At 45.2% G+C, this 20,898-nt stretch overlaps 1 protein-coding gene across 2 annotated transcripts in view; it reads left to right on the top strand.

The window, feature by feature from the left end:
* Positions 1–1,617: 1,617 nt before the first annotated feature.
* PDGFD (platelet derived growth factor D) overlaps positions 1,618–20,898 on the top strand; it is a 511,155-nt gene continuing 491,874 nt past the window's right edge. The window contains exon 1 of one of the 2 annotated variants that reach the window (XM_068266882.1): positions 1,618–2,131. The gene's annotated coding sequence lies outside the window, so the exon portion shown is untranslated. Of the gene's footprint in view, positions 2,132–2,557; positions 2,642–20,898 lie in introns of those variants that run through there. The other variant, XM_068266880.1, reaches the window with a different exon arrangement.

Genomic DNA, 20,898 nt, shown 5'->3' with positions numbered 1-20,898 from the left:
TTCCTCCTTCCAGCTTGACATGGTACACAACATATGCCTTGAATGAAACGCATCAAATGAGGCAGACTAATGGGTATGTTAAACCCCCTCACCCACGGTCACAGCTAATTTAAATTTTGATTCTGAGAAGCTACGAATACGTAGCTACTCGGTAAGAGCAATGCAGGTGCAGCTGACAGGTGGTGAATTCACCACCTTCAGCTGCTCATGGAAAAAAGACCTGTGAAGCACCAATATGCTATATGATATATTATACACATCTCGCTCATGGGGGAGGAGGGAGGAGGTCACTGGGGCTAGTGGGGGCAGGTAGAAAGTCACTGGGGCTAGTGGGCGGAGGGATTAGGTCACTTGGGCTAGTGGAGTCAGGTAGAAGGGCACTGGGGCTAGTGGGGGGAGGGAAGAGGTCTCTCGGCATAGTGAGAGGGCAGGGAGGAGGTCACTGGGGATAGTGGGGGAGGGAGGTGGTCACTGGGGCCAGTGGGGAGCAGGGAGGAGGTCACTGAGGCTAGTGGGGGCAGGTAGAAGGTCACTGGGGCTAGTGAGGGGAGGGAAGAGGTCTCTGGGCATAGTGAGGGGCAGGGAGGAGGTCACTGGGGCTAGTGGGGGGAGGGAGGTGGTCACTAGGGCTAGTGGGGGGCAGGGAGGAGGTCACTGGGGCTAGTGGGGGCAGGTAGAAGGTCACTGGGGCTAATGGGGGGAGGGAAGAGGTCACTGGGCATAGTGAGGGGCAGGGAGGAGGTCACTGGGGCTAGTGAGGGGCAGGGAGGAGGTCACTGGGGCTAGTGAGGGAGGAGGTCACTGGAGCTAGTGGGGAGAGGGAGGAGGTCACTGGGGCTAGTGGGGGCAGGGAGGAGGTCACTGGGGCTATTCGGGGCAGGGTGGAGGTCACTGGGGCTAGTGGGTGGAGGGAGGTGGTCACTGGGGCTAGTGGGGGCAGGGAGGAGGTCACTGGGGATAGTGGGGCCAGGTAGAAGGTCACTAGGGCTAGTGGGGGGAGGAAAGAGGTCACTGGGCATAGTGAGGGGGCAGGGAGGAGGCCACTGGGGCTAGTGAGGGGCAGGGAGGTGGTCACTGGGGATAGTGAGGGGGGAGGTCACTGGAGCTAGTGGGAGGAGGGAGGTGGTCACTGGGGCTAGTGGGAAGCAGGTAGAAGGTTACTGGGGTTAGTGGGGGGGGGGGAGAGGTCACTGGAGCTAGTGGGGAAGGGAGGAGGTCACTGGGGCTAGTGGGGGTCAGGGAGGAGGTCACTGGGTCTAGTGGGGGGATGAAGGAGGTCACTGGGGCTAGTGGGTGGAGGGATTAGGTCACTGAGGCTAGTGATAAGCAGGTAGAAGGTCACTGGGGCTAGTTGGGGGAGAGAGAGGTCACTGGAGCTAGTGGGACAAACACAGGTAGATGCACACTTACTGCTGCAGCTGCAGATGCCTATTTCTCTAATGTCCCAGGCTGGGGGGCGGGGCTTCCTCCAGGCAGGTCTTCCACCTGCCAGAAACATACTCCTTAGTCAGTTTACTTAGGGGCTTAGATTACTTCATGTATTTAGGGGCGGAGTTTCGGACGTCAGGGGGCGGAGCTTATGCTGGCCAAACAGGGAAAGATAGTTACAGTGGCTGCCCCACACTCTATCACAAGCACTTGGACATCTCCCGTAGGCCTAGTCTGACCCTGGGAGGGAGGAGGAGGGCGAGTTGAAATGATGTCAGCAGCAGAGTGAGTCACATGGTGCAGGGCTCACATAGGGAAAATGCTGACTATCTGCAGGCTGGTGAGCTGAGTGTCTCTTTACCACAGCACCAGAAGACGCTCAGCCTCTGCTCACCGGAAATCAGATGAGACTGCACGCTGATGGGGCCACTTAGACACAGCGCTGCAGAACTAAAGGCATGTTAGAGACAATTTATTACATGATGCAATTGGGCCCTTTAGACCCCGAATGGGGCCCCAAGCTGCTGCTTGAGGTGCCTGGTGGAAGATCCGGCTCTGGGCCAGCGTAGAGAGCATTACTATAGTCCAGTCTGGATTTAATGAAGGCATGAACTAAGGTTGGCAGATCTTCTGGAGGGATGAAGTGCTTGATTTTTGTGATGTTCTTCAGGTGAAAATAGAATGCTTTCACCACAGTAGAGATGTAAGTTCTGAAGTTTAAATCCCCATCAATTAGAATTCCCAGGCTATGCACATGCTCAGAGCTGTGTAGATCTGTGCCTCCTATTCCCAGTGGTGAAGACTGCAAGTTAAAGGGAACCTGTACTGAGTAAAATTATTTAAAATAAACATATGAGGTAACTTCAAATGAGCATTACATAGTTACCTTGCCATCAGTTCCTCTCAGAAGCTCACCATTTTCTTCTTACAGTGATCCCTTCCAGTTCTGACAACATTTTGTCAGAACTGAATTATATCAGTTACTGTCAGTTATATATCAGTTGCTGTCAGTTACAGCTGAGAGGAGAACTGATGTGTCCATGTTTCCCTATGGCTCAAGTGGGCGATGTTACAGTTTAACTGTGTGCTGACCAGAAATCTGTTATGGTGTAATGGCCATTTTCAAAATGGAGGACGGAGAATTCCATTGATCACAGTGCACAAACAGGACGCAGGAGAGGAAAAAGAGGTTGAGGAGTAGACTACACGGAAGGTAAGTATGACTTGTGTATGTTTATTTTGACTTTTAATTTTCAGTTCAGGTTTTCTTTAAGTTGTTTTGTTGTCATTCGCTGCCCTCCGATCAGAAGGACCTCAGTTTCATCTGCATTTAGTCTCAGCCAGTTGTCACTCATCTATTGCTGTAGTTCACCTAAGTAGGTTTTTATAGTTGGAGTTGGGTCTGTCACACCATGCTTGAAGGAAAGATATAGTTGGGTGTCATCAGCATATGGTATGTCAGGCTGTGTTTTTGATTAGTTTTCCAAGTGGTAACACGTGAATTGTGAAAAGCAGTGGAAAAAGGATTGAGTCCTTGGGCACCCCATACTTAAGTGGTACAGAGGTGGACAGGAAGGGCCCCATAGACACTGTTTGGGTTCTGCCACTCAAGACGGATTGGAACCACTAGAGAACTATGCCATCAATGCTGCAATATTCCTGTAGCCTGCTTATCAATTCCAGTAGCCTGCTTATTATCATTCCACAGCATTCCTATGTGAAATGAACACTTTAAAGAGGAACTCCAGTGAAAATAATGTAGTAAAAAAAGTGCTTCATTTTTTACCATAATTATGTATAAATGATTTAGTCAGTGTTTGCTCATTGTAAAATCTTTCCTCTCCCCGATTTACATTCTGACATTTAATACATGGTGACATTTTTACTGTGGGCAGGTTATGTAGCTGCTCCTAGCTGTTTTGGCTGTTAGAGACAGCTGTAAACAGCTAATTCCTGTCTGTGAACATCGTTACATTGTGGCAGTTTGCCCGGAGTACCGCGGTACTCAGAGCTTCTTGTGGGAGGGGTTTCAGCACAAAATCAGTCATACAGCGCCCCCTGATGGTCTGTTTGTGAAAATCATATTTCTCATGTAAAAGGGGGTATCAGCTACTGATTGGGATAAAGTTAAATTCTAGGTTGGAGTTTCTCTTTAAAGATTCTTTATGTACCAAAGAGATTTAAACAATCAGAAAGAAAACGGTTATTACAAAGTGTTGTAAAAGCAAGACATGAGGCCCCATTGGGATCATAGGCCCAGGACACCCATACGGAGTTTCCAGGACTGAGGCCAACAGGGTGAACATAACACAGGCCCACCAATGTGCGATTTAAGCAAAAAATAAACATACAGAAAAAGGAAATGAAAGGGAAAAGAAGGAGAGAATAAGAAGAAAAGAGGAAAAGGGCTCTTTTATCCTTCCGACATCCAAAAAATTGCCTGACACAGATTTCACGGCATCCACATTTCTCTCTCAGAGGCTTAAGTAAGATGAGCAACAATTCTTTAAGGTTACTAAATTTGGCATCCATTTCTAATCAATTTTAGTAAGTATCTCACATATCTATCCTTAGTCTTTCAAAGGAAAAATATGTTCCACGTTGATTACACCAGGGAGATCTTGAAATTATACTAGTAAAGCTTTCATCAAAACTTTCCTGCTAGGTTGTGTCAGCCAGAGTACCACTGGAGCACATTCCCTCTGCAGTAACATCGGCTTGTAGCTCCGATTAGCAGAATGCCGCATATCCTGTGCGTCTGGTCACCATGACAACCGTCACTTCTGATAAAAGCTATGCAAGCACAGTCTCAGGATCTCCCTGCTGGAATTGATGCTAAACTTATTACTGGAGTTCACACAGCTAGCTTTTGCCTTCAGAAGACTAAAGATAGACATTATTATTATTATAATTTGGAGATTATATAGCACCAACATCTTCCACAGTGCTGTGCAGAGTATACTGTCTTGCTGTCACTTCACTGTCCCTCTGGGGCTCATAATCTAGTCCCTACCATAGTCATTTGTCTATGTCTGTATCGTATAGTGTTTGTGTCATAGTCTATGGCCAATTTTAGGAGGAAGCCAATTAACTGATCTGTATGTTTTTGGGATGTGGGAGGAAACCGGAATGCCTGGAGGAAACACACAAAGACACAGGGTGAACATACCAACTCTGTGCAGATGCCCTGGCTGAGATTCAAACCGGGGACCCAGCGCTGCAAGTAGGGGAGTAGCAATGGCGGGTGCGGAGGTAGCAACCGCATCGGGGCCCTTGGGCCAGAGGGGCCCCAAGGGGCCCTCCCTCAACTGTAGTATTAGCACTCTATTGGTTGTGTGCGCATAATAATCACTTTGATAGATACTTTGAATAGTAGTGATCATTAACAAGCTGTTCCCCATCCCCTTCTTGCACCTCTGACACTGTGGTTGTCCTTGGCAGGTTTTGGTGCAAAGTATCAATTGTTATGTATAGAGTGCTTAGGGGGGCCCAATGTAAAACTTGCATTAGGGCCCACAGCTCCTTAGCTACGCCAGGAGGGTGCTAACCACTATGCCACCGTGCTGCCCCTTATATTAGAGATGATTACTCAAATTAATTGATGGATGTATAAATATACTGACCAAATTAAGCAACTTTAAAGAGGAACTCCAGTAAAAATAATGTAATAAAAAAGTGCTTCATTTTTACAATAATTATATGTAAATGATTTAGTCAATGTTTGCCCATTGTAAAATATTTTAAAACCCTGATTTATATTCTGACATTATCACATGGTGACATTTTTACTGCTGGCAAGTTATGTAGCTGCTGCTTGCTGTTTTGGCAGTTGGAAACAGCTGTAAACAGTTATTTCCCACAATGCAACAAGGTTCACAGACAGGAAACTGCCAGGAGTACCACGGTCCTCAGAGTTTCTTGTGGGAGGGGTTTCATATCAGCCATACAGCGCCCCCTGATGGTCTGTTTGTGAAAAGGAATAGATTTCTCATGTAAAAGGGGGTATCAGCTACTGATTAGGATAAAGTTCAATTCTTGGTCGGTGTTTCTCTTTAAAGGAATCATCTTAAAATAAACCTGAGATGGGGATCAAGTTTTAATTTAATTACCTGAAACTTCTACCAGCCACTTAGTCTTATAGGTCCTTCGATTTCCTCCCGACCCATGTCATTGTGCCAATGTGCCCCTCCAGAAGATTGCCGGCTGCACAAACCTGACCCTATCAGTGCAGCTCCTCGATAGTGCTCCCATAGCCTGGAGCATTCTGCACATGCGCAGTTTAAGTCTTTACAAACTGTACATGCTCTCAGACATGGACCTGCTATTTAGGAGGCAGGTGGCCTGGGACACGCTTCTGTAGACTATGACTGGTCCAGATGGCGAGCCTTCAGAGGGGCACAGCGGCACAAAGCAGCAGATCAGGAGACAACTTGTTCCCCCTCTGAAGAAGAGACATTGATTCCTAGAAACGTGCATCAGGCAATTTCTTAATGTTGTATGAAAGATGTAAAGGTTAATAATATGGACCTTGCCTAATAAGTACAGTAGAGCCTTTTTGTATTTGTATATGCAAAATTGAATGATTTATGTACTGTGAGCTCATTTATTTGGGCAGTTGAACTCAAACAAGTTATACGCTGCCCAATATTGGCTATTTCACTATCTATATCAGAGTGCACAGACTGCTAAGCAGATGACCACATTTGCAGTAATGTACAGAAGGCCAGACAGTAAATTGTAGTGAAGTAGTAATTGTTTATTTAAAGGACAACTGGAGGTAAAGGAATATAGAGGCTTCCATATTTATTTTTTATTAGCAATACCAGTTACCTGGCTATCCTGCTGATCCTCTGCCTCTAACTTTTTAAGCCATAGACCCTGAACAAGCATGCAGCAGATCAGGTGTTTCTGACATTATTGTCAGATCTGACAAGATTAGCTACATGCCTGTTTCCGGTGTTACTCAGACACTACTAAGGAAATAAATATGGCAGCCTCCATATTCTTCTCACTACAGTTGTCCTTTAAAGTTACAGCACTATTGACAAGTGAGAACACTTTAAGCATGAACGGAACCAAAAATCCCAGTAGGCCCATTACCATAACACCAGCAAACAACAGAATCCTAGTTGACTAACTAATAAATGGCAGCCACCATCCACAGAAGACCTGGGGTTGAATCTCAGCTGTTCCTGTTCAATAAGCCGGTTGGGGCCATTAACCTGCTTAAGACCATATAACGCCAATAAGCGTGAATGTGGTGGCAGCCCCAGGACCACCTAGTGAAGTCCTGGGGCGAGGTTTTGCAGGAGGTTGTGCGCGCCGATGCGCACGCATCTCTGCTTGAATGACGGAGCTCTGCTCTGCCATCAGTCTCCCAGCGGCGATCGCCACTAGGAGACCCCTGCAATCCACGGCAGAGCTGTACTGGGGACAGCAGTGTAACACGACTGTCCCCAGTACAGCTGATGACAGCCTATGACAGCCGATCGCTGTCATAGGCAGGCAGGGGGAGGGAGGGATAGTAAAAAAATAATACAAATAGGTTTATTTATAAAAAAAAAATATTTACAAAAAAATAAATAAACATCCTGGGAGCAATCAGAGCCCACCAACAGAAAGTTCTGTTGGTAGGCAGAAAAGGGGGGGGGGGGGAGATCACTTGTGTGCTGAGCTGTACGGCCCTGCAGTGAGGCCTTAAAGCTGAAGTGGCTTAAATTGCAAAAAACAGCCTGGTCACTGAGGGGTATAAGCCTACAGTCCTCAAGTGGCTAAATAGGCAGGCCCCAACCGGCAGTCCAAATGATAGAGATCGCCACCTGCTGGTGGGCATTGGAAGTCCACCACAGTCCATAGGAATACGGAAAGATGGTAATGTTCCTGAAACTACCCAGCAACTACTTGCAGACATCTTGGAACAAAATGAGAGTAGTAACAGACCTTCCCAAATGCTTGCTATGAGTTATTGATGGAGTAAAACACAAAGGACACGTAATAATTATCAATATTGTTTTATGTTTAGATTATAAGACATAAGTAGTGATAAAGTTATTGCAGAATCAATAGGGGCATAACTAAAATATAAAAGAGTGGGCAAGATTATTATTATTTATTTTTATTTATATAGCGCCAACATCTTCCGTAATGCTTTACATAGTAGAAAACAAATAGCCAGGAGCATGTATACCATATTTCTCCTTGCACTACGCAGAAACTACATATTTTTATATTATTATATTCTCAATGACTCAGTGTAGCTCCATGTAATGATGCCCAGATCCAAGTTATTTATTGAAAATGCCCTTCTGCTCCTCTCTACAAAGACTCCAATTATGGATGCTCTAAACTCTTTATTTCACAGTCTTCTGATCAGAATGAATGAGGCCTTGACAAAATGTCTTTTCATTAAGCTAACTCGTACACCTCTCACATCTCCACACTTCCTGTATTCACATTCACTTCACGCAGCACATTTTAAAGTAACACAATGGAAATGAACTGTAAACACAAAAAAACCTTACCTTTTCCCCCTCTTATAGGATGCATTTGCATGTTTAATCCTTTAGCAGCCAATTTATTTAGAGGCTTGCAATTGCTCCAGGCCTATTTATGTTAGAACATTTTTTTTCCAATTTGTTACATTTTCTTGCTTCTAATTAGTACTGCTGTAATGTGTATTCATGGCCACTTGTCACTAGGGGGCAGTGTGAGACAATAACAGCGGACTTAATTGTTTTAGTTTCTATATCATCTGCTAGTAGAGAGAGGTCAAAGCTTTCCAAGCATTTACAGCACAAGTTCTGCCGATTGAGGTGAACAGCAGTGCACTTATCTCAAATTAGATAACTCTTCGAAGCTGCTAATGGGTTACAGAGAAGCTGTGCTAAGCCTTGGGTCAAAAGTGAAATACTTACCTGAGAAGAGGGAAGCCTCTGGGGGATCCAGTACAAAGGCAGAGCACGGGCGTGGTCATACCTGAAGAGGAGCATGGTTACGAGCATGGAATCCAACAGGAGCTTTTCGGATTCACTTGGGAGGTCCACGCTCCTCAACGTAGGTATTTAAATTTTGACCCAAGGTTCACCTCAGGTACTCTTTAACATCCATGGTAGCACTGCTCAGGTGCTACAGTAATAATAACTGGTGTTCACATGGGAATAAATACCTTAGCACTTTATTCAAAAAGTATCATAAATATAAGGGAAGACGCCGAGAGCCCAGTATAGTGTAGTATGTACTGTAAATTGGGTATGGAAGGTAAGTATAGGTAGGTTATACTCACAAACAAGAGTTACCGTCCAGGTAACCACTATGAAGGCAGGTGAGGAGATTAGACCTGTCCCCACTCAGGATTAAGAAGTCGCTCTCTGTAGATCGGGGAAAAAAGAATTCCCCTCCACCAGGGGTGGAAACAACTGCAAAAGTAGTACAGAGCCGCCAACAGGGTAAAAACAATATTTCTTTAAAATGGATAAAATGAAGTAGGTAGCAGTGGACTTACCCCTCCAAAACAGACACAAAAAATTGCTGTTTTAAGCAAAAATCAGTTTATTTACATACTCTGAACAAGGTGCAACGCGTTTCGCGGGTATGTCCAACTTCCTCAGGCAATAAATAGGAGCATATCACCAATGCGGTCCGGTACATAGCCTGGCGCCTCTGTACTGTAAATATGGCAGCCTCCATATACTTCTCACGGCAGTTGTCCATTAAGGAGGGTGTACAATGACAATTATGTGAGGGTGACCTTGCGACCCCCCCACTACCACCACCACCACCAAGGGTCTAGACTGCCCAAAAAAAACACACACAGTGGCCCATATGCAATTAACTTTTTCTCCTCAGTTATCTCCTAGGAGATAATTTTCATATTCTCTTTCAACTAACTTTTAAGCACTTTACCATTAAAAAAGTTCCTGTACTTAAAGAGACTCTGTAACTTGAAAAAGATCCCCTGGGGGGGTACTCACCTCGGGTGGGGGAAGCCTCCGGATCCTAATGAGGCTTCCCACGCCGTCCTCTGTCCCACGGGGGTCTCGCTGCAGCCCTCTGAACAGCCAGCGACAGGCCCGACTGTAATTTCAATATTTACCTTTGCTGGCTCCAGCGGGGGTGCTGTGGCTGCATTCGGCTCGGAAATAGACGGAAATACCCCATCTCCGTCGGGTCCGCTCTACTGCACAGGCGCCGGAGACTTGCGCCTGCGCAGTAGAGCGGACCCGACGACAATCGGGTATTTCCGCCTACTTCGGAGCCGACAGCCATCAGAGCGCCTGCGCAGGAGCCAGGAAGGTAAATATTGCGTCACCGCTGTACGGAGGGCTACAGCGAGACCCCCGAGGGACGCAGGACGGCGTGGGAAGCCTCATTAGGATCCTGAGGCTTCCCCCACCCGAGGTGAGTACCCCCCAGGGGACGTTTTACCGTTACAGTCCCTCTTTAAATATTGGTAAAAAAAAAAGTACTGTTAACATTATTTTGAGTATTTTCTTGCTTGCTAGTGGTTTAAAAGGTGATTTGTTTACAGTTTAAAAATACCACCTAGAAGAAAAAAAGTGAACTGCATATGGACCACTGACCCTTACTTATTTTTTTCTCCTAAATTTTCTCCCAGGAGATAATTTTTCAACTTCTCTTTAAAATAACTTTTCAGCACTTTGCAATTGAAAAACTACCCCCAAAAATAGGTGACAAAACTATTCTGATAATTTTCTTCCTCGGTAGTTCAAAAGGCATTTTATGACAATGGCCTATATGCAATTCACTTTTTCTCCAAAGTTTTCTCCTAGTTGTATTAATTTACTAGCAATTTTTTTCAGCATTGGGCACGTTTTAATCATTATTCTACATTTATGATGATTCTGTATTTATTTGCACTGTGCACTTTTTTGCATAATTGGTATTTAGAGTTGGGCCGAACCTCCGATTTTAGGTTCGCGAACCGGGTTCGCGAACTTTCGCGGAAGGTTCGGTTCGCGTTAAAGTTCGCGAACCGCAATAGACTTCAATGGGGATGCGAACTTTGAAAAAAAAAAAAATTATGCTGGCCACAAAAGTGATGGAAAAGATGTTTCAAGGGGTCTAACACCTGGATGGGGGCATGGCAGAGTGGGATACACGCCAAAAGTCCCCGGGAAAAATCTGGATTTGACGCAAAGCAGCGTTTTAAGGGCAGAAATCACATTCAATGCTAAATGACAGGCCTAAAGTGCTTTAAAACATCTTGCATGTGTATACATCAATTAGGTAGTGTAATTAAGGTACTGCTTCACACTGACACACCAAACTGTTCACTGAACAGAACAGGTATGCAGTGGCGGGTTCACTGAACAGGTATGCAGTGGTGGGTTCACAGAACAGGTATACAGTGGTGGGTTCACAGAACAGGTATGCAGTGGTGGGTTCACTGAACAGGTATGCAGTGGCAGGTTCACTGAACAGGTATGCAGTGGTGGGTTCAATGAACAGGTATGCAGTGGTGGGTTCAATGAACAGGTATGCAGTGGTGGGCTCAATGAACAGGTATGCAGTGGCAGGTTCACTGAACAGGTATGCAGTGGTGGGTTCAATTAACAGGTATGCAGTGGTGGGTTCAATGAACAGGTATGCAGTGGTGGGCTCAATGAACAGGTATGCAGTGGCAGGTTCACTGAACAGGTATGCAGTGGTGGGTTCAATGAACAGGTATGCAGTGGTGGGTTCAATGAACAGGTATGCAGTGGTGGGTTCAATGAACAGGTATGCAGTGGTGGGCTCACTGAACAGGTATGCAGTGGTGGGTTCAATGAACAGGTATGCAGTGGTGGGTTCAATGAACAGGTATGCAGTGGTGGGCTCAATGAACAGGTATGCAGTGGCAGGTTCACTGAACAGGTATGCAGTGGTGGGTTCAATTAACAGGTATGCAGTGGTGGGTTCAATGAACAGGTATGCAGTGGTGGGTTCACAGTACAGGTATGCAGTGGTGGCTTCACAGAACAGGTATGCAGCCAGGAACAAGCTAAGCCTAACTAATCTTTCCCTATGAGAGACAGTGCAGCAGCTCGCCCTACTCTCACTAATGCAGGCAGGCACACGAGTGACCGTAATGGCCACCGCTGCCTGCCTTATATAAGGGGGGTGGGGCTCCAGGGGCTAGTGTAGCCTAATTGGCTACACTGGGCCTGCTGACTGTGATGTAGAGGGTCAAAGTTGACCCTCTATGGTGCATTATGGGGCGAACCGAACTTCCGCAAAAGTTCGCCTGCGGGACGCGAACGCGAACCACGAAAGTTCGCGTGGAACCGTTCGCAGGCGAACCGTTCGGCCCAACTCTATTGGTATTGCATGAATTGTTGGTTATTTAGATACACACCTTACTTTTTAAGTGACTACACCTGATGTGTGGAGGATTAGTGGGGGCACCAGGTTTTTATTTTTTATTTTTTTATGGCTTTTTTAATACTAAACATTCATTTGATTAAGGAATTAATTATTGTTAACATGCATTGATTATTATCATCATCAATAAATAATTTTGTGATTATTGATTGGCTGTATGACAATAGATACCAGCAAATCAGGGGGCATAACTACATTGGGCTGGGCCACCTGTAGAGATCTGTCATCTGCACCACCCCCGCTCCACTCTCTAAAAACCATCATAGGGAGGGGGAGGTGGTCCAGGAGCTAAGGGGGCGTGGTCCTGTCCATAATGGCGAGCGGCAGCAGAGCATTGTACATTAGCTGCTCCTGGCAGTGATACAGGCCCATCTCCACTTCCTCTTCACATTGTAAGTTTCCAAGTGCCACGCAGCCAGCCAATCACCATGCGTCTCCTGTCCCATGTCATGTGACAGGTACGGAAGCCGCATGGTGATTGGCTGGCTGCATGGCACTTGTAAAATGAAGAAGCTAAGAGGACCTATATTGCTGCCGAAAGCAGATAATGTAAAACTCTCCACTCCGCTAGCGCTTTGCCTTGTACAGAACCCCCCCCCCCCCCCATTACGGTGTGGGGGTTATTGTTATACCCCTATCTGCGATACCGCTTGTGGCGTGCTGACCTTACTTGCCTGAATTCTGACCCTCCAGTGACAGCCAATCACCAGAAGCCAAGCATTCGCTGTTCCTCTTGGCGTTCATGTGGCTACCCATCCAATGGCTTAAATGAATCTTTACAACGTCATTTTTTCAGCTATTTCAGATTGTTACTTTCATTCACAGGTGATGCATTATGAGACTTTCTATTTTCTGTATTTCTTACAGGTTGACAGGTTTTGTGGCAGCTGTTTTGTTATTATCTGTTAGTGCGTGTGGGTTCTCCATTCTGGAGCACATTTTTAGACATCAGATAATACAGATTCCATTTGATTCAGTAAGGTTGCATTGTTCCTGCTTTTGGCTCGCAGTGTGTTTCAATAACTCCCAGGCTTTTTACTGTGAATGTTTTCCTTGCTGAAAGTGAGCCAACCTTAGTCTTTTTCATTTAGTGCCGTCAGAGCGCAGGGAGTCCTCTTTGTCTAGCGGTTTTCTTTGCCCTGCGCTGAAGCCGAGACCCACCTTCCTATTTGTGGCGCTTGCTTCGGCACCCTGGTTATTCCTTTATGTGCTGTGCAATATTCACAGTATTCTGAGCAGCCCTTTGTGTGTATTTATTCATATGTGTCTTTACTTGTACACCCCATACAGTATTTTATTGCACTTTGCGCTTTTGTACTTTTTTATAATACTTTGGGAACCTTCTCCCAGGTACATTACATATTATTATCGCCCATTAAATTATAGGTGCGATTGTGACAGTCTGCATTACGAGTTTGGATCAGGCGTAGGTTGCAAGTTGTGCTTTAAGTGATTTTAATTTTATTTTGGGATTAAAAGAGGATCTTTAGCAAAAAGGGGGAAAAATAAATCAGTACATTACAAAGTGAGAAGAGATCAAAAAATGATTGATATTCACCATGTAATTTGTTCATATTGTTTGATCCGCAATCAGCCTGCACATCATCATCATTACTACTGGCAGACTTGGAAAAAGAAAGCACCAACTGCCATTATCTATAACCACACACCCCTAACAATGTGATAGGCTAAAAGGTTGTTTTTTTTTATAGATATACATATACACAGAGGGTGATACTGGTTGCTGGGAAACAGCTGTTATTTCCCACAATTCAACAACTCTCACAGATAGGAAACTGTCAGGACCTAGGACATGACATCAAACACTGTGGAAGAGGGGGGGGGGTGTTACCATACAGACCCCCCCCCCCCCCCCCCCCCCCCCCGACTATCTATTCGAGGAAAGGTAAAGCTTTCTCATCACTAAGGGGGTATCAGCTACTGATTGGGATGAAGTTCAATCCTTGGTTACAGTTTCTCATTGAAAGCACAGGTAAAGTGAAAAACATTGATTTTTACAACAGTATCCATAATGGTCTGCACATTGTAACACTTGAAGTGTCCTTTTATTGTTCCATATACATAAACAGTTCTAACTATTCAGCATTGATCCTTTTGGGGGCAATTAAGGATCCCGCGGCACAGGAAAGGAAACAAGCGTTTTCAAGCAGGGATGTAACAAACAGAGCATCATAAGATTCCCCCCCCCCCCCGCAGCGTACCCCCCTCTCCTGACTTAGTCTGACACAGAGTTGGAAAGGGTTAATAGTGATCCCACCATGAGCTTTGAGGAGTATACTCACAAGTCCGGCGGATGTACTTCCTCCTATCTGTGACTTCTCTCTTCATCCTCACTGGCACCCATACTGTGACATGCCATCGCAGGGTCACGGAACGGGCTTTAGCGAGGATGATCCAGGCATGCCCAGCAGAATGAAGCCACTCATGCATGGCATTTTTACTCTATGCACAATTGATTTTTTCCAAAAGAGACCAATTCCAGAACTTTTTGTTGAATGTGTTTAGCGGCTGCGGGACCTTGCTCTGAAACAGTGGAGTGCAGGGGGATGTGGGAAGCCTCTGGACCATACAGAAGAGTAAGTTACATTTGCTCCTAGGGTAGCTTAAAGAGAAACTCCGACCAAGAATTGAACATTATCCCAATCAGTAGCTGATACCCCCTTTTACATGAGAAATCTATTCCTTTTCACAAACAGGCCATCAGGGGGCTCTGTATGACTGATATTGGGGTGAAACCCCTCCCACAAAGAAATTCTGAGTAGGTACTCCTGGCAGTTTCCTGTCTGTGAACCTTGCTGCATTGTGAGAAATAGCTGTTTCCAACTGCCAAAAAAACATGCAGCAGCTACATTACCTGCCAACAGTAAAAAAATTCACCATGTAATAAATGTCAGAATGTAAATCAGGGATTTAAAAGATTTTACAATGGGCAAACACTGACTAAATCATTTATACATAATTATTGTAAAAATGAAGCACTTTTTTTATTACATTATTTTCACTGGAGTTCCTCTTTAACCACTTGCCGACCGCACACTCATAACGTGCGTCGGCAAAGTGGCAGCTGCAGGACCAGCGACGCAGTACTGCGTCGCCAGCTGCAGCCTAATTAATCAGGAAGCAGCCGCTCGTACGAGCGGCTGCTTCCTGTCAAATCACGGCGGGGGGCTCCGTGAATAGCCTGCGGGCCGCCGATGGCGGCTCGCAGGCTAGATGTAAACACAAGCGGAAATAATCCGCTTTGTTTACATTTGTACGGCGCTGCTGCGCAGCAGCGCCGTAAGGCAGATCGGCGATCCCCGGCCAATCAGCGGCCGGGGATCGCCGCCATGTGACAGGGGACGTCCTGTCACTGGCTGCACAGGACGGATAGCCGTCCTGTGCAGCCCCGATCACCGGGGGAGGCAGCAGGTAGGAGAGGGAGGGGGGAATTTCGCCGCGGAGGGGGGCTTTGAGGTGCCCCCCCCGCCACCCACAGCAGGCAGGAGAGATCAGACCCCCCCAGCACATCATCCCCATAGGGGGGAAAAAAGGGGGGCAATCTGATCTCCCTGCCTGCACCCTGATCTGTGCTGGGGGCTGCAGAGCCCACCCAGCACAGATCAATCAAACCAGCGCTGGTCCTTAAGGGGGGGTAAAGGGTGGGTCCTCAAGTGGTTAAGCTGTTGGATCACTGCTACATTCTCCTATTTCGCTTTAGGTCCCTTTTACTCTTGCATTGCAAGTGTGCGTTGCTTTACCCTGTTTTTACCACAGGGCAATGCAATGGCAATGCAAATGTATGGGGCCTTGCAAACTTACCACCTCGCGTTGCGCTGGAAGTTTCTGAATTGCCGCCGACTTGGTTCAAAGTCTTCAGTGCGTTACCGTATGACTTCTGCGGCGACACAGAAATGTAATCAACAGGAGCGCGGTGTGTCACTGCGCATGCACGGCCCAATGGGAATCCGAGGGAATCCCAGTGACATACTTCCTGCCCAGCAGGGAGTATGTCACTGAACTGGGAGGGGGGGGGGGGGGGGCACTATTCATATGACCATGTTGGCACACTCTGCCACAGGTCAGGGGTTTTTCAATGAAGCAACGTGAATCACATGCTTCTCTCCAGAAACAATTAGAGGACGGCAGGAGGCGGCTCCCCTTCCCAAATGTCCCCGTCCTCACACTCCCCATCATATGATGCCTAGGCACGGCACCACTTCACTCACCTGCTCTCAGCGTTCCAGCAATGGGATCTCCACCCATCCAGCATCCTGTTTCCATGGCTACAGTGGTGCCTCATGTGACCTGTTACATGCTGCTAGGTCACATGAGGCACCGCTGTAGTCAGAGAGGAAGCAGGACTTCACCTGTGGCTACTGGCTAGTGATCCCATTGCTAATCTGCTGAGAGCGAGTGAGTGATGCGGCGCCGGTGCAGCACATACCCGGCATCCTGGGGATCAGAGTCGGTCCAGCAGGGAGGAGATACTGTCTTGGAGGAAGCAGAGGGAGGTAAGCATAGTGCCAGTGCCTGCCATACCCAGCCGAATGTGTCTCTCCTCTCCGGTCCTGGAGGGATGCGCATCCTCACAATGTATTGCTTCAGGGGGCAAAAAAGTCTAGGACTGGCCCTGCACAGGGTCCTATTTTTGTAATTTTTTGAGATGCAGTGGGATGCGGCAGGAGACAGGAGGAAAAATAAGTGTAAAACTGGCCTCAAAGACCACAGTCCAGAACGGCTTTTAACTTAACACTACAATATTCCGATACAGTAAATTGATTTAATGAATAGCTTTTTAAACAGCCTAAAATCAATTAAATCCTACATTGGACCATCCATTGTCAAGCCTGGCTGGTGGTGGTAACTTTGCTGGTACAAAACTTCTAAGGCTCCTTTTATTTTCTGATACATTTTCTTGTTATAAAGATAAAAAGAAGTGGACGTTAGATGTGGAATACTGATGAACGGTGACTTGCAATACATTTCGGCAGTGTTAATTTCACACATCATTCACTTTAATTGAACGATCACATACAATAGGTGGTGTTTAGGGAAATGGCTGAGACTGAATGATCGTCACACAACCGTTCTGCAAGTTTATAAAAGAGCAGCCATGCCACAAAGTTCACAGTGACTACGTTACAGCCTATCTCTATGTTACAACCAAGCTTATTTGTCTTTTAGTTTCCATTTTATGTATACTAAAATGTTTCTGTAGTTAGACAAGATACCGAGAATACTGTTCTCAGTCTGATCAGCTTCAGGCCTCATTCACACCTAAATTCAAAAATGCAAACGCAAGCGTTTTGCATTTTGCGCACTTTTTTTCCTTCCTCCCAGCGCTACACTGCGCGCTGCATTTCTGGTAAAACCGCTTTTCTAAGCGCTTTTCTAGAGTGGTTTTGTAATTCACTCCCTGACGCAAGTGACGCAAGTCAGGAAGTGAACTCCTTGACCCGGAAAAGAATAAACACAATGTATATATTCTTAAAAACGCTCACGCAATCACTGCGCAAAGTGATTTTGTGAGCGTTTTGCGTTTTTCCTATACCTTCCATTGAGGTGGAATTGCCTTAAAATGGTACAGGCACCGCTTTGCTGAGCGGATCACAAACGAACCACTCAGCTGTGACTCTCATAGGGAATCATTGCACAAGCATTTCTTAGGGTGATTTTGAAAATCGTCTGCACTTGAAAAAAGGGCAAAAATGCCCCTAGTGTGAACGAGCCCTGAGAACTCTTTTCCACTACCCTGCAACATTTTGCAAACTGATTCCGATCAGTAACGGATTGCAAAACACAGGGTTCAGTTAAAGGACACCTGAAGTGAGAGGGATATGGAGGCTGACATTTTTATTTCATTTCAAGCAATACCAGTTACCTGACTTGCTGATCTATTTGGCTGCAGTAGTGTCTGAAAAACACCAGTAACAAGCATGCAGCTAATCTTGTCATATCTGACAATAATGTCAGAAACACCTGATCTGCTTGTTCAGGGTCTATGACTGATGCTACGTACACACTTGCGATCACTATCGTTTGCAAGGAACGATGGTTACCAGACGAACGATATTGGAAAGATTGGAATGCAACGATGGGATGCAGCGATCATCATACACATTTTAACAATCGTTCTCGCAGAAAAGAACGATCAGAAGGATATGTTGCGTACATCCTACTAATATAATAAATGGGAAAGTTCGGATGTTTGGATGTTTGGATGTCTGGATGTTTGTTACTCGATCACGCAAAAACGGCTGAACGGATTTGAATGAAATTTGCCACACACATAGTACATTACCTGGAATAAAGTATAGGATACTTTTTATTTCCATAACCAAAAAGAGACAAATACAAATTTCACTGGAAAATGTAAACTGCAGACATTCTTACACTGTTACACTGGAGGTGTGTTTAGCTTCTAAGGGTAGAATGGTTAATTTGCATATATTCAGCAGTGATGCACTGGGAGACATCTCAAGCTCACTCCAACCTGAATTATCGCAAATTCTTTCTGTGTAAAAAAGCAAACTATTAGTTTTTCTTACACTGTTAATGGTAGGGTTCTCAAACTTTGCACAGTTGGTTGATTTTCAAGGGGAATATTTCTGCCATTTTTGCACTGTTAATGGCACAAGCCTCAAACCTGCCATTCTTGCACTGTTAATGGCACAAGCCTCAAACCTGGTATAGTTGATCATTGGATGACTGGGGTTCAATTTCAGAAAGGGGGTGGAGCCACAAATAGACAATCAGATTTGTTTTATTCCAATGCAAATTGCTGTTGCCAAACACCGCAAAGCTCACAAACTTGGTAATTGATTAATTGTGTGTTAGGGTTAGGAAAGTGGGCACAGCCAACACCAGCCAAATACATAAGCAGGCAACGCAGTTTCATAAGTGGGCGGAGACAAATACAAATTTTACTGGGCAAATGTAAACAGCAGCCATTCTTACACTGTTAATGGTAGGGTTCTCAAACTTTGCACAGTTGGTTACTGGGTGACTGGGATTAATATTCATAAAAGTGGGTGGAGCCTACAAAAAAACAATCAAAAATTACCTATTGATTTTTCAGGGGAATATTTCATTGCTGCCATTCTTGCACTGTTAATGGCACTAGACTCAAACCTGGTACAGTGGATCATTGCATGACTGGGGTTTACATTCATATAAGGGTGTGGAGCCCCAAACAGCCAATCTGATTTGTTTTATTTTAATGCAGGTTATTGATGCCAAAGACCGCAAAGCTCACAAACTTGGTCATTGAGTAATTGAGTAATTGCGTGTTAGGGTTAGGAAAAGTGGGCGCAGCCAACACCAGCCAAATACATAATCGGGCGATTCCGGGTCATCAGTAGGCGGAGACAAATACAAATTTCACTGAGAAAATGTAAACTGCAGCAATTCTTACACTATTAATGGTAGGGTTCTCAAACTTTGCACAGTTGGTCACTGGGTGATTGAGATTAATATTCAGAAAAGTGGCTGGAGCCTACAAAAGCCAATCAAAATCCACCTATTAATCTTTAAAGGGGAACTGAAGAGAGAGGTATATGGAGGCTGTCATGTTTATTTCCTTTTAATCAATACCAGTTGCTTGGCAGGCCTGCTGGTCTATTTCTCTGCAGTAGTATCTGATTAAAACCAGAAACAAGCATGCAGCTAGTCTTGTCAGATCAGACTTATAAGTCTGAACCACTGAAACACCTGATCTGCTGCATGCTTGTTCAGGGGCTATGGCTAATAGTATTAGAGGCAGAGGATCAGCAGGGCTGCCAGGCAACTGGTATTGTCTAAAAGGAAATAAACATGACAGCCTCCATATACCTCTCTCTTCAGTTCCCCTTTAAGGGGAATATTTAATTGATGCCATTCTTGCACTGTTAATGGCACAAGCCTCTTGCACTGTTAATCACCTGTATCTGGTACAGTTGGCCATTGGGTGATTGGGGTTTAAATTCAGAAAAGGGGTGGAGCCACAGCCAATCAGATTTATTTTATTTCAATGCAAATTATTGATGCCAAAAACCGCAACGCTCACAAACTTGGTCATTAAGTAATTTTGTGTTAGGGTTAGAAAAAGTGGGCGGAGCCAACACCAGCCAAATACATACCTGGGCAATGCCAAGTCATCAGTGGGCGGAGACAAACACAAATTTCACTGGGAAAATGTAAACTGCAGCCATTCTTACACTATTAATTGTAGGGTTCTAAAACTTTGCACAGTTGGTCACTGGGTGACTGGGATTAATATTCAGAAAAGTGGGTGGAGCCTACAAAAACCAATCGCAATTCACCTATTGATTTTCAAGGCAAATATTTAATTGCTGCCATTTTCGCACTGTTAATGGCACAAGCCTCAAACCTGGTACAGTTGATCATTGGGTGACTGGGGTTAAATATTTAGAAAAGGGGTGGGGCCACAAACAGCGAATCAGATGTGTTTAATTTCAATGAAAATTATTCATGCCAAAGACCAGAAATCTCACAAACTTGGTCATTGACTATTGACAGTTGTGTGTTAGCGTTAGAAAAAGTGGCCACAGCCAACAGCAGCCAAATACATACCCGGGAAACATTAGGACATCAGTGGGTGGAGAAAAATACAAATTTCACTGCTAGAATGTAAACTGAAATTTGGCACACACATAGCACATTACCTGGAATAAAGTAAAGGATACTTTTTATTCCCATAACCAAAAAGGGGGCGGAGACAAATACAATTTTCACTGGAAAATGTAAACTGCAGCCATTCTTACACTGTTACACTGGAGGTGTGTTTAGCTTCTAAGGGCACAATGGTTAATTTGCATATATTCAGCAGTGATGCCCTGGGAGACATCTCAATCTCACTCCAACATGAATTATCGCAAATTCTTTCTGTTTTAAGAAAGCAAACTTTTGTTTTTCTTAACATCTTAGTAAGGGGGCTTTTAGGACCATTGTAGTCCCTTGCACACTCCAATGAGTTCTGGGTCACCATGAGCTTGCTGGTTAGTCTGTACTGCTCGGTGTTACAAGCCCTACTCCATAGAGCCAAATTAATCCATGCCATGCACTGATGAGGATCAAACAATGCAAAAC

Source organism: Hyperolius riggenbachi, chromosome 2, assembly GCF_040937935.1.
Source record: "Hyperolius riggenbachi isolate aHypRig1 chromosome 2, aHypRig1.pri, whole genome shotgun sequence".
Taxonomy (NCBI): Eukaryota; Metazoa; Chordata; class Amphibia; order Anura; family Hyperoliidae; genus Hyperolius; species Hyperolius riggenbachi.
Note: the sequence above shows the minus strand (reverse complement) of the source record. Positions and strands in the feature narration are given on the sequence as shown.